At 36.0% G+C, this 18669-nt stretch overlaps 1 long non-coding RNA gene across 1 annotated transcript; it reads right to left on the bottom strand.

Annotated features, from left to right (window-relative positions):
- Positions 1–15840: 15840 nt before the first annotated feature.
- Positions 15841–16357, bottom strand: LOC113309870. Its single transcript, XR_003340782.1, has 3 exons — positions 16311–16357; positions 16055–16110; positions 15841–15915 (listed from the first exon to the last, which is right to left on the bottom strand). It is a non-coding gene; the product is annotated as an uncharacterized LOC113309870 (long non-coding RNA).
- Between the last annotated feature and the right edge of the window lie 2312 nt (positions 16358–18669).

Raw genomic sequence — 18669 nt, 5'->3', positions numbered from 1 at the left:
CACAATTTTACCTTTGGCCAAGTCCATCAACTGATTTTTTTTAATAAAAATGCTAAATTAGAAATGAAAAAAAAAAAATCTCAGATGTAATATCAAAAAAAGTGCCCAACAAATGAAGAATGCGACAATAACACACATTAAAAAGGAACTAGAAGCCATCGACTACCGACCTTTTTCATCATAACAGAGAATCCAAAGTGGTGTGACATGACATTGCCCGAGAGGATCTGTCAAATGATGAGAACTCAATAACGAGAGAATGCCAACAAAAATAATGAAACAAGTAACAGGAAAAACGAAGAAGAAGACCTGCAGCAAATCCTCCAAAAAGAAGAATTATGTCAGTAAACAAAACAAAATATTCACTTTCATAAGCATAATCATTAAAAACAATAAACAACAATATAGATTTGTATCAATCAAAATTTAAATTACCATTCCAACTTCTCCTTAGATACGCCTTTGTACGGGTTAGCTTTGGCTTTCCATGCGGTTTTAAACTTGATGGAATAATGGAGTTCATGAAAGACCGTGTGTACGCGAACTCGTTGGCAATCTTGTGTATAAATGCAATAAAACAAACAGAGAAGAAGAGATATGCAAACCCAATTAAACGAAACCAAAGTCGAGGCAAGGATTATATCCTCTAGCCTTAAGACAGATTCACCCTGCACTGGTGCTTACGGATTATCGATGTCTGTCTCCCAGGATACAACGACTATCTTCTCGATGTAGTAGCACTCCAAACTTCGAGAAACGATGAACCGAACTTAAAGTGATGAACTCTCTCTTTAACACAAACTAAATTGATGATTTTAGAATGCAGTGGAATGATAATTAGATTTCTAATGATGTTCTAATCTAAGTGTGCAGGGTATTTATAGAAATCGTTGGTACCTTTTCAATGAACAATCATGATGCTTCAAGTACCTCTTCAATGAAGAAGCATGATGCCTCAAGGGTTGCATCCCTTCACGTATTCCCTTTTAGGTTTCTGTTGGTTTCCAAATTGAAACTAACTTAACCTAACTAATTAGGCCAAACTAAGATTAAGCCTGTTTATACAACCCAACACCCAAATCCGATAAGGTACTAACCAAATGACTTTTCCATTCATATACGAAAATTGAGTTCAATTTTCCAACAGAACTTGTCCTGCAAGAATATGAAAATTAGAATCTCATGTCGAACAATATATAAAGCAGAAAGAGAACTTGAATTGTGTACATGAACTTGACCACAATTCAACCCTAGCCAAATAACTTCTGTTGGGGCATAATACCTGTAGAACGGAACATTTTCGAGAGGAAATACCATCATGCTGCCATCGATTAAGATGGGTTATTGTTCTCCCACCACTTTCCCATACGAAACCAGTACCTACCATCAATTTACATGCCATTAGGTTTATGATGGTGCTCGAGGGAGAGAGCTCAGACGAGCGAACGATGGAAAAGAAGAATCAAAAAGGGTTTTAGGGTTCGGTGTTATCAAATAGGGTTTTAGGGAATATCAGGGTTTGGAATTAAATAGAAATATTTAAATAGAAGATAAAAATAGAAAAATTTATGGATTGATTTATTAGATTTGTTTTCTATTGAGGAAGATATCATTTAATATTTAGATTAGTGATAGTCAAAATAATTTTATAATTGTAAAAATTTGAAGGATATATTTGAGAGTTTGACTAAATAATATGACTATAAACAGAAGCTGTCCAGTATTTTAGGACAAACGAAAATATAATAGAGGACAAAATATTAGGACAGAGGGAGTAATAAGTTTGTCAAATTCTTTTTAATATGTCATGGGACTCAAAACCCTAAGTATCCCATGCGGTTAACTCCTTGTTTGTTTGTCCGGCCTAAATCAGATCGTTAGTTTTTCATTTTCCATGGCTCATAAAGAAGATGACCGAGTCAGTTTCTGACTCAACTGAGTTGGGTGAGTCAAACCATTCGGGTCTTGAAGCGGGTTATCGGGTCGGTAGTGGGTTTACCCGATGGGTTAGGAGAACGGGTTGTTGGGTCGGGTCATGGTTGATCCGATGGGTCATTAAATGGGTGGTGGGCTGGTTTGGTGGGCCATGCCGGATTAGGCCCATGGGCTTGGGTTTAGGGCAAGATTAGTTTTGAGTTTTGAACCATTTATGGTCCGAATTAGCTTTTGGTTCCTTCTGAAAAGTTGTTCAGGTTTTGACGGCTTTCCGATGATACCTAATTTGACCCAATTTGGATAAGTATATATTGATTTATTCCCAAATTACATATTACCAGGTTGTAGAACTATTGATAGAAATAGAACCGTTAGTTATTTGACTCAGCCTATAACTAGAACTTGTATAATATTGTGTTATGAACCTTGTATGAGCATATTGGCTAAATTCTTAGTGTGCTTGTGTGATTAACAGTTAGTCTATATTAACAACGATCGATTCAAAGGACGAACCAGCGGATGTAGAATCTCGAGGTAGGCAAGGCTTGTCATCAAAATAGGTGGGAATCGATAACGAACTCTCTTGTATTCATTATTGTTTTACAAATCAATCTTGGTGTTGTGAAATTCATGCATATTTGTGTGCTCTGTGTGGTATGAGATGTGTGCCGACACAATATCAGTATTTTATGGCTAGGGTGATACACCACAATATTACATGGCTAGGGCGATAAACCGCAATATTATTCTTCATTTATATATATTCAGTATTCTATGGCTAGGGAGATACACCGCAGTATTACCTATTCGGTGTGGAATTGGCATCATATTACTCTTCCCTTATATGCGGCAACACACATCTCATACATGGATGTTTACTGTTATTTATGGATGTCTGTGAAGAAGTTTCTACTTTGTGTTTTAGTTTCTTTCCGTGTATTATCGACTTTCGATGAAACCTGCTTCTTTTTACACTATTATTTTTGTGCATTGTCTTCGAATCATATTAATGTTTACTTGAAAGCTAGTTGTGATTCCTATGGGGCACCACTTTTAGGGATGATGTGCTCACCCATTCCCACTTTCAGTTTCAGAGACAAATCAGAGTTGCGCAGTGGAAGCTTTGTGGCATTGAGTCTTTTGCTATGTTTATTATGTCGTATATTCTATTTGCAAACCAAATGATATTGTATATGTATCATTTGAGAGGAGTTCTTATTTATAAATTTCTGAGCGGGGCTAGTTTTTGGGTTAAGCTATGTAACATATTTCTTAATTGAATTTTTAAGTGAATGATTTAGATTCTTAGTGCCTCTTCATTTAGTTAATCTCTTGGATTAGTCAGCTGCTAGCTTTGGGGGCGCTACAGATGGCTTCAAACTTGACATTGTTGAAACAGTCTGAGAAAATAATTCATGCTAAAGTTATAAATGACCCAAGTAGAGGAGCTTGGTTTCTAACATGTATTTATGGTACTCCCTATATCCATGAAAAATCATCTCAAAAGACTTATATTTCTCAACTTAGTAATTCTATAGACACCCCTTGGGTGATTATTGGTGATTTGAACATCACTCTTTCTCCTAATGGTAGAAGTACTCAAAATACTTCTAGTGAAATTCTTGATTTAATCAATGATTTTGATTTATCTGATATGGGATTTTGTGGTAACCCTTTTACGTGGTCTAGCAACAAACACGGTACTGGTCAAATTAAATCTAGATTGGACAGGACTATAGTAAACAACAACTGGTTTATTTCCTACCCAAAGTCTATTCTTACTCACTTAGTTCAGAATGGTTCTGACCATGCCCCTATTTTACTAGAAATGTGTAAACAAAATAAAGTTACGGGTAGAAACTGGAAGTTCTTTGAACACTGGTTATCTCAACATAGTTGTTCTGACGAAATTAAAAATGCTTGGTCTGCTAGATTTTCTGGTTCCAATGCTTTTTTTTTACTAATAAAGTATGTCCGTAATGCTTTTGTTTTCACAAGACATTCTTTACCTCAATGGAGTAAAAGTATTTTCAGTAATATTAGTAACTCGATTGCTCAGCCGCAACATAATATTACTTCTCTTCAAGCTTCTGATATCAGTGGTTCTAATACTGAAGAAATAGTTAAATTGGAGAAACAAATCAGAAAACTTAATGATATTCAAGCGAGTTCGAACAGACAGAAAGCTCGAGATCATTTCTATAATGATATGGACCTGAACTCTAAGTACTTCCATATTAGAATGAATAGAAGAAAATCTCGCAACAGAATAGATTCATTATTGGCTCCAGATGGCACATGGTGTAATGATAGAGATTCTCTCGCAGCTCTTCTCAAGAATCACTTTCATAATATTATGACATCTTCAACACCAGCAGACATCACCAGTTTTCTCTAATATATACCTCAATGCATTACAGCTGAAGATAATCCATCAGTTAGAAGCGATTCCTACTGAAGAGGAAATACATTCAGCTTTGATGACAATGGAACCATGGAATTCTCCAGGCCCGGACAGGTTTCCTACTGGGTTTTACCAAACGCAATGGCAGACTGTAAAGGATAACGTTTGCAAATTGGTTAAATCATTTTTTCACTCGGGGTATCTTCTTAAGCAGTTAAATAATACAAGAGTTTCTCTTATTCCAAAAGTTCATATAGCTCAAAAACCAGAGGATTTTAGGCCGATAGCATTGTGTAACACAATCTATAAATTATTTCAAAGATTATAGCTTTAAGATGAAGAAGCACATCTCCACAATCATTTCTCCCATGCGATCTACATACGTAGCAGGAAGATTAATTTCGGAAAACATATGTCTAGTACAGGAAATTGTTCAAGCAATGAAGAGAAAGGAAGGTAATACTGGTCATCTTTCCCTTAAGATGGACATGTTAAAAGCCTTTGATAGGCTGGAGTGCAGTTTTTTGTTAGATATTCTCAAGCATTTTGGTTTCTCGGAGAAATTTAGACAGATCATCTTTCAGTGCATCACTACAACTCAAATTGAAGTCATGCTAAATGGTTCACCTACTTCAGCTTTCAAGCCTTCTCGTGGAATTCGTCAAGGTGACCCGCTGTCACCTTTATATTTATTTGGAAATGGAATCTTTCTCTAGGTATTTGGCACATTGTGAAGCTTCTGGTCAATTAACTGGTATGAAGATCTCTCGTTCTGCTCCAAAAATAAACCCTCTGTTATTTGTTGATGATTGGTTATTGTTCTGTAAAGCCAATGAAACTCAAGTTAACAAGCTCCTCCATGTGATTGATCCGTTTTCAAAATGTTCTGGGCAGTTGATTAATTTCAACAAGTCAACAGTCTACTTCAGTTTTAATATGGATCCTGAATATTGTCAACTCATAAGTGGCACTCTACAAGTTAGATACCTCAATATCTCAGAAGAACGATACTTAGGGTTACCCTTTTTTGTTGGAAGGAAAAGAGGATTCCTTTCTCTACTCTGTGTGATAAGATGGACCATAGGTTTGCTAAATGGAATGGAATCAATATTAGTGAAGCAGGCAGATCTGTTATGGTAAAAAATGTTTCCGGTGCCATTCCAATCCATCATATGACAAGTTTTAAATTCCTGATTCTACCATCAGTAAGATGAAATCTTCTCCAAAAATACTGGAGAAATAAAAATTCTTGCAGGGGCAAACATGTTATTACTTGGAAACAAACCCAAAAACCCAAAGAATAAGGTGGTTTGGGCTTCAGAAATTTCAAAAATTTTAACAGATCTTTATTGGCAAAGTCTGCTTGGAAGCTTTGCTCACATACTGACTCTATGATGTCTAAATCACTTCAAGCCAAATATTACTCTGATGGGGATCTATATAATTTGAAGAAGAAGTTAAACACAACCTGCTCTTGGAGAAGCATTAGCTCAGAGTTGAGCTTTGTTCTTAATAATAGCTTTTGGTGCGTGGGTGACGGTATGAATATATTATATGGAAGCACAGATGGATTGAAGAGATGAACTCTCCTCCTATGCCTAAACAAGGAAGTTCCTCTTTCCTTCAGTACAAGTATGTGCATCACTTATTCTCCTTGAATCTACTTCTTGGGATATTAACATTTTGCGAGAAATCTTTGATGATAACACAGTGAATTATATTCTTCGTATCCCAATCCATGTTAACCAAGAAGACAGATTAATTTGGCTGCTAGAGAGAAGTGGCTCTTTCTTTGTAAAGTCCACTTACCGTAAGATGTATGAAGAAGATCAAGTCTCAGACACAGTAGGGGTCAGAATGGTGAAAATGTTTAAATCCTTATGGAAACTTCCAGTTTTTCCAAGGATTAAACACTTTTTGTGGAAGGTTTCTTCTTCTCTTCTCTCTACTAGAGATGTACTCAGTTTGAAGGTTCCGGCAATAGCTAATATCTGCCCGTACTGTGATCAAAACCAAGAATCGCCTGCTCATGTTATAAGATATTGTAATCATCCTAGAATGGTCTGGTTTGCGCTTTTTGGTTGGTCTGCAAGTGGTGATCCTTCGTTTGCTGAATGGATTATTCAGTGGTTTGAAGACTGTCATGCCAAAAAAAAAAATCAGAGGAAGAAATCTGTAAAAGAGCAATTACATCCTGGTGCTTATAGTCTGACAGGTCTGACAAGGTTTTCCAAAACATTACAGCTCAACCTGAGAAAACAATTAAGAAGTGCAAAAGCTTCTGAGGATCATGCAATTCAGTGGAATAAAACTACTTCTACTGATAACAGACGTTGTCATAGATTAATCCATTAGAACTCACCTCCTTTTGGTTTTGTTAAAATTAATTGTGATGGTTCTTTCTTAAATTCCAATGGAAGTATATGACTAATCATACGCAATTGTGCAGGTAAGCAGCAGGCAGCAAAGTGCATCCAACTAAAAGGCATTAGTAGCGCTGAGGAGGCTGAATTTAAAGGGTTGAGGGAAGCTGTCAAATGGGCGCACTCTCTCAAACTAAAGAAGATGATTTTGAACTTGACGCTAAGACAGTAGTGGATGTGAACTCTCCTATAGACTGGCGCCTTCTAAAAATGATTAAGGATATTAGAACTTTTTTTTTTAGTAGAAACAGCTCTTGGAAGTGTTATCACATTCCAAAGGAATGCTCTAGATTAGAGAGAGTTAATAGTTTATCATGTATTTGGTCTGATTTATCTCCAGTTGAGATCAGAACTCAACTTCTTTTAGATAGAAAGAACTCTTGTAATCCTTCATCTTAATCAATTCATTTTAGCTTCAAAAGAAAAAAATAATAACAACTCTCTTTGTTGCTGATAGCCCATGTTGGACTATTAGATGGGCATCCAATCCATCACTGAATGGCGATCATCATGGAATTTCTAATCTCATATATTAAAAATCCTTGGAATAACGTTTCCCAATGTGGGACTATTTTTAATCTTTATATTACTTTGAAACTTTGGATTTGATTTGAAAGTGAGTAACAACCAAAAAGTATTTACGGTTTGCTATCAGCAGATGGTTCATAGTATATCACAACCATGCATGCATTTATCATTTTTAATTCCCTGATAAGTTTAGTTAAAGATAAGTTGGTGATGCGTCAGGTCATGGATGTCTAAAAATAAGAGAGACTTAATACCTCATGGGTTCATCAATTATAACTCTTATTATGGGCGATCAGGTGCACAGGCAAGCATATGCGAAGAGATGATGATCATTAATTATATGCTTAATTAAGCAATTGACAGGTTAGGTGTTTGGTGGCAGTTAGCACACTGCATAATAATGACTGATTCAATACTGCCAAGTAGGTCTCGATCTGAAAATAGAGAGAAACCATAAAAGTGTATCATTTCTTGAAATGGTGTCATGAGTGAATTCATTTGTCTATTTTTCTTCTTTGGCAAATCCTACTTGCCCATGCCTAACAGATGTCCTAGAAATTTGGTAGGTGGTTGCTGTACTAATCGCTATACATTTCATCTCCTATTAATCATTCCTCTGAATGTGTATGCTTTAGCTGAAAACAACTTATTAGAATTGATGTTTAGGGAAAGTACAATTAAGAAATTAAGATACAACACACATCAAATGATATATTTCATGACAAATAATCCATGTAATCTTGGTTATATGCCATATGTAGTTTACACACTCCATGAAAAACGAAATACATACCTACACCATGATGGTGACCCTGATTCATACTTGACACTTAGTTTTTTGGGTGATGGAATCTAATCACCTTATGGAATTACCAAGCATAGAGTAGAGAATGCATCTCTACTTTAGTACTACTTACGAGAATAAAGATTGGTTGGTGGTGGGAGAGGGTTAATTACCAGGAAAGTTTAGATATGCTTATCACCAGAAAGTCTTCGTTGCATCTTTTTGTTTCGTACGTACTACATTTGTAGACCTGGTTGTGATTCATGCTTGATATCTATGTTATAACAATTGCTTGACCCTCAAATGGAAAATCAGACTTATCATAATTTAATAACAAAAAATCAGAAAACGTGCAATATATCTATGTTTACTGGCCTGTAATCATTAGAGTCCGCACATACCTATGCATATATATTGCCATTTTCATAGGTAGTAATTTTTATTAATATTTCAATAAACATTTGATTCACATACGAACCAAATATATCAAGAAGCGGAATGCATCTTAATGAAGCAAGCAATTATTAGATTTCAACTAACTATAAGAAAACGGAAATACCGGATTGGTCGTGAGTTTCTTGCGGAAAATTATGACTAGGACCTAAAGCACCATTACATCATTTCACGTGATTATCAACCGATAATATAAAATTAGAATCATTCATAAGAAAACATCTTTTCAAACGGAAAATCTTTATCTGCTCCACTGTTACCATAGTAGCCACCATCTCGACGAATGCTCCAAAAACAATCACCTAAACAATGTCTGTCATAGTCCCTCCTAGTTTTGTAAGCAAAAAACTCCATTGTGTGGTTCTTTTTTTCATTTGGATCATACCAACTTGAATCGCATATAAATTTAGTTGACCGCATAAAATTAACTTTAAATCTCCAATAGAAACTTTGTTTGTAATATAGGATACGCTCATCGAGATCATCTTCACTTGATTTGCAATGGATTTTGAAAGCTACGCTTGGATCTATATCATTTTGCACGGTGACAATCTTTTGGCTCCAAACAAGGTCAATACTACCATCAACTGATTGTGCACATAATAACGATAAAGTAAGAAGAGTAAAGAAGATGGTAGAAGCTGATCCTAAAACTAGGAATGGTGATTTTGGCATTATGATTGGAACTGGAATCAGCCTTGAAAACGAAAACTAAGGAAATGGTTGCTTCTTTGTTTCTTTCTTTCTTTCAAAGTTTTTTATAGTCACGGACGGGGTTCAGAGTTATCAAACATGCAGCATGTCAACATATTCCTTAATTACAATCTTATTTATGTTTTTGTGGCGATAAAATATTTGCTAACAATGTTTTATCTTTACATCACAAGATACTGCATATTTGTAATGTGTTCATTATGAAAGAGTGCTCCAAAATAGACTAAAACCGGTGTTACAATGATATTTTCTTTCTTTTCTTGAATTTTATCAAGATATTGGGTGTCACCATGAAATGTCATATCTTATCAAGATATTAGGCGTCGCCATAAATTATCATTCAATGTTGCCAAAATCGCACGTAGCAAAATCCATAAAGATTTCGTACATGTCTTAAAGTTGGGCATCGGTACTGCACCACACAGTTTTATTTCTATCATGACAAAAATTGACTCGTATCTTCGAGGTCAGACTAAATCAGTAGTGTAGCTCATCATTTCAGAAAAAAAATATTTGAAAATACGGGTCAAGTTTGCAAGAAAATTAGAAATAGTTTATGGGACGACAATGTGTCTAACACTTAACGCAGGGATCCATTTTATGCGTCTGTTTCGAAATTTAGGACCATTTCCATAAAATCTATATCCTCTCCATTCATTTTGTGTAACCTCCTGACCATCTACTTCCACCACCACTTAAGGCCATGTACATTATATGTATGTCTTACAATTCATCAGAGCACACCCATCAGGCTTGGTATGCGGTTCCAATTACAAAGAAGAGAAGAAGTACGTCATGGTAAATTCAATTGCTAAGAAACTGAACTGTAATGTCACTAAATGTTAATTGTGATTTGGTTATTGATATGATGGCACGGGGTTGTGAATGTCAGGGATCAGTAAGTCTCATAGAATTTCAATAGTATATAATTTTTTTTGAATTAACGTGTGGAGATGTAGCACAAGTACATGATAAGTAGTAATGGTTCATATGTTTACGCTCTATTGCACGCCTCCAACATACCTGTATATTTGGAGAAGTAATAATTAAATTTAAAGCAACACCGTTAGCCCAATAAGCCAGGCAAGGAGAACCCCAAGACAACAACCAGTCGCTTTCGAAACATTCAAAATAGATCCAGTGCAGACTAGCATTCTGAATTGGGTTGAAACCCATCCATGGTGATTAGCATTCAAATCACCAGCACTAAAGGTGCGAGCGTAGCTATGATTTTGGAGATATTAATTCACTGACATCAACATGCTCGGTACGAGACTAAGGTGTCAGGTCCTTCACCAACTTAGAGGTTGTTGTTTTTAACACAATTTAAGTCGGATTCATACCCAACAAGTCGGGTATAAAATGCCTCAGAATGAAAAATGAAAAACTAACGATCTGATTTGGGCCGACACAGACTCAAACAAACAATGTGTTAAGTGTGAGATATTTAGGGTTTTGAGTACCATAACATATTAAAAAGAGTTTGACCAAACCCTAAACCCTATTTGATATTTGACACCAAAACCCTAGAACCCTATTTGATTCTTCCTTTCCATCGATCGCTCGTCAAAACTCTCTCCCTCGAGCACCGTCATAAACCACAATGGCATGTAAATTGATGATAGGTACTGGTTTCGTATGGGAAAGTGGTGGAAGAACAATAACCCATCTTAATCATGGCAGCATGATGGTATTTCCTCTCGAAAACGTTTTGTTCTACAGGTACTTGGCTATCTTTCAACTTTATAGATTGGTTATCGGCAGATCGACATGAAATTCTAATTTTCATATTCTTGCAGGACAAGTTCACGTACCCAGAGGTCTTTAATGAACTCTTATTATGTCATCAAGTTTAAGACCGCGTGGATGCAGCCAAAGCTAACCCGTACAAAGGAGAAGTGGGAATGTCTTCTCCTCAGATTATTTCAAGGTATTATAGTAATTCAATTTGATTCGTACAAATCTGGTTTTTGTTATTTGTTTTCAGTTTATGCTTACGAAGATTTGTTTTGTTTTGTTTCCTGTTCCTCTCGCTCACTTTCTTTTTCATTTGAGTTGAGATTTAATCGGAGTTGAGAATGGAAACGGAAAGGGATATTGAGTTGGAAGAAGGATGGGAAATCGTGCAGAGAGGAATTACAAAGGTGATAAATATTATTGAAGGCGTCCCTGATGAATCACCAATGGACGCCGATTATTGGATGAAGCTCTACACAACATGGGGCCACCTAGTCGTCGTGATTATTCTGCAGAGCTTTACTTAAGGTATGAAGGCGTTTTTATTGATTACTTGCAATCAAAAGTTTTACCAGCTATTCAAGAGAAGAATGATGATGTATCCATGTTGCAAGAAGTTGTTAAGAGATGGGCTAATCATAAGGTTATGGTAACTAAGCTTGGCCGATTTTTGCATACTCTTGACCGTTTTCACATTTGTCGGAGCTCTCTTCCATCGTTAAAAGAAGTTTCCTTTGGTTGCTTTGTTTATGACATAATTCTTCTTTCCGGAAGATTTGATGCAGGTATTCTTTATTAGTTTTTCCTGTTACTTGTTTCATTAGGTTTCATTATTTTGTTGGCATTCTCTCGCATAGTTTCCAACTCTATACCTGCGATTTTACTTCCGAAACTTCTAGCTTGTTCATGTTAACTTCTAATTCTTTGTGCCTCTTTACTATCTGCTTCACTGAACAGCTGTCGGTGATCCTCTCGGGCAATGTCATGTCACACCATTTGGATTCTCTGTTAAAAGGTCTGCAGTCGACGGCTTCTAGTTCCTTTTTAATGGTTGTTAATGTCACATTCTTCATTTTTTGGGCACTTGGTTGATATTACGTCTGAGATTTTTTAAAATTCTTGTTTAGCATGTTTGTTAAAAAATTCAGCTAATGGACTTTGCCAAAGGTAAAATTGCGATGGCCTTGGAGGGGGATACAATTTGGACTGACTCTTTAGCAAATTCAGTCCTTGCATGTCTTAAAACTTTATTTAATGACAAGCCTGCTACACATTCTCAAGAGACCAGCATCCGAATCTTCATGGCGTGTAATAAAAGCTGTAAATTACCGCCAGTTCATTCTATTTTCTTTGTATTTTCTTCTTTCTCTCATTATGAATCTGCAGTGTATGGTATGGTAGTCAATATATACAATGTAGTCATTAAGCAATAGTGAACGTTATTTATCATTACATTTTTAATTGGTGGTAATATAGTCAACAAATGCTGATAAAAGCTTTCTTCATGAATCAGAATAAGCAATCGAGACTACGGATGACACAGTGGAAAGTTCACATCAAGACACACGGGCACCAGAGAAAGCACTAAGGCTTGAGAGAAAAAGGTTCGGGGTTTGACAAGATTGAATGGAAAGAAACACGCGGTACAATTTGAAGGCTTTGGTCAATTTAAGGGGAAGTTTAAATCAGAAATCACAAATTACATGGGTATCTTGGTACGTCGAGATGTTGGCATTAGGTACTACTTGAACTGGAAAGAGGTTCCAATAGACAACGTTATGCTCAATTTATTGTGATTTCATTTCTCGTGTAATTTCAAAAACAACGCTCCAGCTTTATCATAGTCTTTATCCAGCTTAACTTTATCATTCTATTTTGAGGGAATTAAAATCGTTATTCAGATCGATTCTACAAGAACGGTAATAGTGTCCATCCCTTCAACTCTACAAGAATGCATGTGGATTATTAGTAAGTGGTTTCATATGGGAATCTGGTGGAGCAGGAATCCCTTTGAATCCAAGCAGCATTATGATATCTCCTCTCAGAAACAATTGAAGGAATAGGTACGCTGATCACTTAATAAGAATGGTGTATACGGGTTCTTATAGCCCATTTGATGGGTTATGGCAACAGAAGCAAAATATCTAAGAATGGTACAAGTTCCGCCATAGTGAGCATTGTTGATTATGGGAAAAAATTGTTGATTTCATAAACAATTGGGTCCAGGCATAACTGGATCCCATACAGCTATTCTGATGGTCTTCCATTTATCTGTTGAATATCTCGGAAAATTAATGTTGCAGATAATTCAAATGATTTAGGGATGATTCTGACAACTCCAAGGTAATTCAAATGTATGTCCATGTTTTCATTCCCATTAGCATTTCAATCATGCCTGGATTCAATAAAAACTGCTGCACTTGAATTCATATTGGTGATCATGCTTATACTTTGGTTGTTCTTTACTCATTAGGTTACTTCAATTGTGAGAATTTACTGGAGGAAATGGAGGCACGAGAATCCTCCATTGTAATTGTATAAAGTTTCATCTTAACAGAACAATGTTTCGCCTCTGACAGAAAAAATTGGTATGCTAAAACATCCAAGTATGCACTTTGTTTTGGATGTCACCATTTTTCCTAGTTCTCGGTATTAATTGTGAACCACTGTATTTGTCGACTTTGTTGTGCACGGGTGCTGCTGAAGTGGGAAAGTACTGTGCATGCATGGCTTGTTCTCCACAGAGGTGCTAGTTGTTATTTATGTCTTGACCGAGATGTGTTCAATGCATTGATAGATAGTTCTAGACTGATCTGTTTGCTTCTTCTTAGCAAGTTTGAGGAGCCTGAAATGACATCCAATTAAACTTGTTTTAGCCATAAGCTAATGGTGGATGCCTTACATGTCATTAAAGCCTGCTTAGTAAGTTTCAATCTCAGTTTCAGTAAAGAAACATGTTCATACTTCATACGAATATGAATTGTCTTAGGTGTTATGCCCATGTAATGCATTTCTTTGTCCTGCTCTGTTTATATCCTCTTCTGCGTTGAAGCATCGTTTTTATCAATCTGTTCGAGTCATTATATTTTCATTTTCTGTGTCTTTGAATTTTCTATAGGATCCTATTTGGGTTTAAAGATAAATGTGGAAGACTGCAGCTATCTTATTTTCTTTTATTTTAACTTTTGACTGATGAGTTCATATCAGTAGCAATTTATATTGCATGAACTATCCTGAACTAAATTTTCTTTCGTACGTTTTGCCAAACGCCAACCAGCATAGACACTTTGTTTAGCTGAACAGAATGTCTTTAACTTAATCATCTGCTACCTTAATTTATATATATATATCATGCAGCAGCATATGATTTTACCCATAGAAACTTAACCAATTCCAGTTTAACAATACCCATAGAAACTTAACCAATTCCAGTTCAACAAACATATTTACCTTTCGAAGGCAAAGCAGACGGAAATAGTGAGTAAGTATCAGAGTCTCAGCTTTACCCGGTTTCCGTTAAGGATCAGAGTTTTATATTGGAAGAAATAGTGAGAGTGTATGCTATCGCGCGCAAGCTAACTCTAGTAAGCCACGTTTCCATCCTCAAAGATTGCAGGTTACATAAGCAAGGGAGTTGACGCGGTAGTACTCGAGAGACCCTTGAGAAATAGTAGAAAGTCTCCTAAATCATTACTCAGGCATAACACTGTCTATATAGATATAATTAAAACGTACACGACTAAGTTAACGTTTATATAATTAAAAAGTACCTCAAGGAATCTATAAGATAAATCAAGCATACACTTCTTTTTCGTCTAATTCTAGGTGTTCATACTCAAAACCATAAAATATGTTAATGTTTACATCGGATAGCTGAACGGAACAGTATCGTAGATTATAGCCATGCCCCCAGTGAGATTTACAGGTGAAGCTCTTGAGATTTGGGGTAGCTAACCTCATAAGTGTAAGATGACGGCCACTACCATATAATTGGATTGATAAAAAAACCAATCAACAACAAATGGAGAGGCCCGGAAATCTGATTCGAGGCCCGGAATTCTGATTCTGATTGTACTGTTGGCTCTACCCTTGTTTTTTTTTTTTCAATAAATAAAATAAATATAATCTTATGTTGGCTGATAGCTCATGTTGGACTATTATGTGTGCATCCAAATCATTGTTAATTGGCGATCACCAACGCAATTCTAATCTCATATATAAAAAATCTTTGGAATACCCTTTCCGGATGTGGGACTATTTTTAATATTTATATTACTTTGAAACCTTGTAAGGATTTTTGATTTGAAAGTAATCTTAATATATGTGGACGAAAGAGAAATTGTATGTATAACTCTGTTGTCACAAGTTTGAATTTTTATAACCAATGAAAAGATACATCTTCAGTAAATGTAATGATTTATCTGGTTGTGTAACCCCGTCTCAACTTCTAAACTTCTCATTGATAGTGGCTTGCTAATAGTAAATCCAGCAATATTTCTGGTCACATAATCACTCGGTCTGCAAGCACCTCCTTCAACGTTTCTTCCGTAGAAAACATCCATGAAAATCTGGTGCGCTTCATTTAATAAGCTTTTATCAGCATTTGTTGACTATATATTACCACCAGTTACTAGTGTCTCTCTTAGGATCGGAGTTGCTTAATGGCTACATTGTGTATATTGACTACCATTTCATTAAATGGTAACCCAGTTATGTGATTCAGATTATTAAACCCAACAGAAATTAGAATGACCTGGTGGTAACTTACCTCTTTTATTACGCGCCATGAAGATTCAGATGCATTGGTCTCTTGAGATTGTTGAGCAGGCTTGTCATTTAATAAAGTTTTAAGACATGCAAGACCTGAATTTGCTAAAGAGTCCAAATTGTACCCCCTCCAAAGCCATCACAATTTTACCTTCGGCCAAGTCCATCAGCTGATTTTTTTAATAAAAATGCTAAATTAGAAATGAAAAAAAAAAAATCTCAGATGTAATATCAAAAAAAGTGCCCAACAAATGAAGAATGCGACAATAACACACATTAAAAAGGAACTAGAAGCCATCGACTACCGACCTTTTTCATCATAACAGAGAATCCAAATGGTGTGACATGACATTGCCCGAGAGGATCTGTCAAATGATGAGAACTCAATAACGAGAGAATGCCAACAAAAATGAAACAAGTAACAGGAAAAACGAAGAAGGACCTGCAGCAAATCCTCCAAAAAGAAGAATTATGTCAGTAAACAACAAAATATTCACTTTCATAAGCATAATCATTAAAAACAATAAACAACATATAGATTTGTATCAATCAAAATTTAAATTACCATTCCAACTTCTCCTTAGATACGCCTTTGTACGGGTTAGCTTTGGCGTCCATGCGGTTTTAAACTTGATGGAATAATAGGAGTTCATGAAAGACCCGTGTGTACGCGAACTCGTTGGCAATCTTGTGTATAAATGCAATAAAACAAACAGAGAAGAAGAGATATGCAAACCCAATTAAACGAAACCAAAGTCGAGGCAAGGATTATATCCTCTAGCCTTAAGACAGATTCACCCTGCACTGGTGCTTACGGATTATCGATGTCTGTCTCCCAGGATACAACGACTATCTTCTCGATGTAGTCAGGAATGATGAACTTAGTGATGAACTCTCTCTTTAACACAAACTAAATTGATGATTTTAGAATGCAGTGGAATGATAATTAGATTTCTAATGATGTTCTAATCTAAGTGTGCAGGGTATTTATAGAAATCGTTGGTACCTTTTCAATGAACAATCATGATGCTTCAAGTACCTCTTCAATGAAGAAGCATGATGCCTCAAGGGTTGCATCCCTTCACGTATTCCCTTTTAGGTTTCTGTTGGTTTCCAAATTGAAACTAACTTAACCTAACTAATTAGGCCAAACTAAGATTAAGCCTGTTTATACAACCCAACACCCAAATCCGATAAGGTACTAACCAAATGACTTTTCCATTCATATACGAAAATTGAGTTCAATTTTCCAACAGAACTTGTCCTGCAAGAATATGAAAATTAGAATCTCATGTCGAACAATATATAAAGCAGAAAGAGAACTTGAATTGTGTACATGAACTTGACCACAATTCAACCCTAGCCAAATAACTTCTGTTGGGGCATAATACCTGTAGAACGGAACATTTTCGAGAGGAAATACCATCATGCTGCCATCGATTAAGATGGGTTATTGTTCTCCCACCACTTTCCCATACGAAACCAGTACCTACCATCAATTTACATGCCATTAGGTTTATGATGGTGCTCGAGGAGAGAGCTCAGACGAGCGAACGATGGAAAAGAAGAATCAAAAAGGGTTTTAGGGTTCGGTGTTATCAAATAGGGTTTTAGGGAATATCAGGGTTTGGAATTAAATAGAAATATTTAAATAGAAGATAAAAATAGAAAAATTTATGGATTGATTTATTAGATTTGTTTTCTATTGAGGAAGATATCATTTAATATTTAGATTAGTGATAGTCAAAATAATTTTATAATTGTAAAAATTTGAAGGATATATTTGAGAGTTTGACTAAATAATATGACTATAAACAGAAGCTGTCCAGTATTTTAGGACAAACGAAAATATAATAGAGGACAAAAATATTAGGACAGAGGGAGTAATAAGTTTGTCAAATTCTTTTTAATATGTCATGGGACTCAAAACCCTAAGTATCCCATGCGGTTAACTCCTTGTTTGTTTGTCCGGCCTAAATCAGATCGTTAGTTTTTCATTTTCCATGGCTCATAAAGAAGATGACCGAGTCAGTTTCTGACTCAACTGAGTTGGGTGAGTCAAACCAGTTCGGGTCTTGAAGCGGGTTATCGGGTCGGTAGTGGGTTTACCCGATGGGTTAGGAGAACGGGTTGTTGGGTCGGGTCATGGTTGATCCGATGGGTCATTAAATGGGTGGTGGGCTGGTTTGGTGGGCCATGCCGGATTAGGCCCATGGGCTTGGGTTTAGGGCAAGATTAGTATTTTGATGTTTTGAACCATTTATGGTCCGAATTAGCTTTTGGTTCCTTCTGAAAAGTTGTTCAGGTTTTTGACGGCTTTCCGATGATACCTAATTTGACCCAATTTGGATAAGTATATATTGATTTATTCCCAAATTACATATTACCAGGTTGTAGAACTATTGATAGAAATAGAACCGTTAGTTATTTGACTCAGCCTATAACTAGAAACTTGTATAATATTGTGTTATGAACCTTGTATGAGCATATTGGCTAAATTCTTAGTGTGCTTGTGTGATTAACAGTTAGTCTATATTAACAACGATCGATTCAAAGGACGAACCAGCGGATGTAGAATCTCGAGGTAGGCAAGGCTTGTCATCAAAATAGGTGGGAATCGATAACGAACTCTCTTGTATTCATTATTGTTTTACAAATCAATCTTGGTGTTGTGAAATTCATGCATATCTTTGTGTGCTCTGTGTGGTATGAGATGTGTGCCGACACAATATCAGTATTTTATGGCTAGGGTGATACACCACAATATTACATGGCTAGGGCGATAAACCGCAATATTATTCTTCATTTATATATATTCAGTATTCTATGGCTAGGGAGATACACCGCAGTATTACCTATTCGGTGTGGAATTGGCATCATATTACTCTTCCCTTATATGCGGCAACACACATCTCATACATGGA

Source organism: Papaver somniferum, chromosome 9 (genome assembly GCF_003573695.1).
Source record: "Papaver somniferum cultivar HN1 chromosome 9, ASM357369v1, whole genome shotgun sequence".
NCBI classification, from domain to species: domain Eukaryota; kingdom Viridiplantae; phylum Streptophyta; class Magnoliopsida; order Ranunculales; family Papaveraceae; genus Papaver; species Papaver somniferum.
The sequence above is the reverse complement of the archived record's forward strand: the minus strand, read 5'-3'. Positions and strand labels throughout refer to the sequence as shown.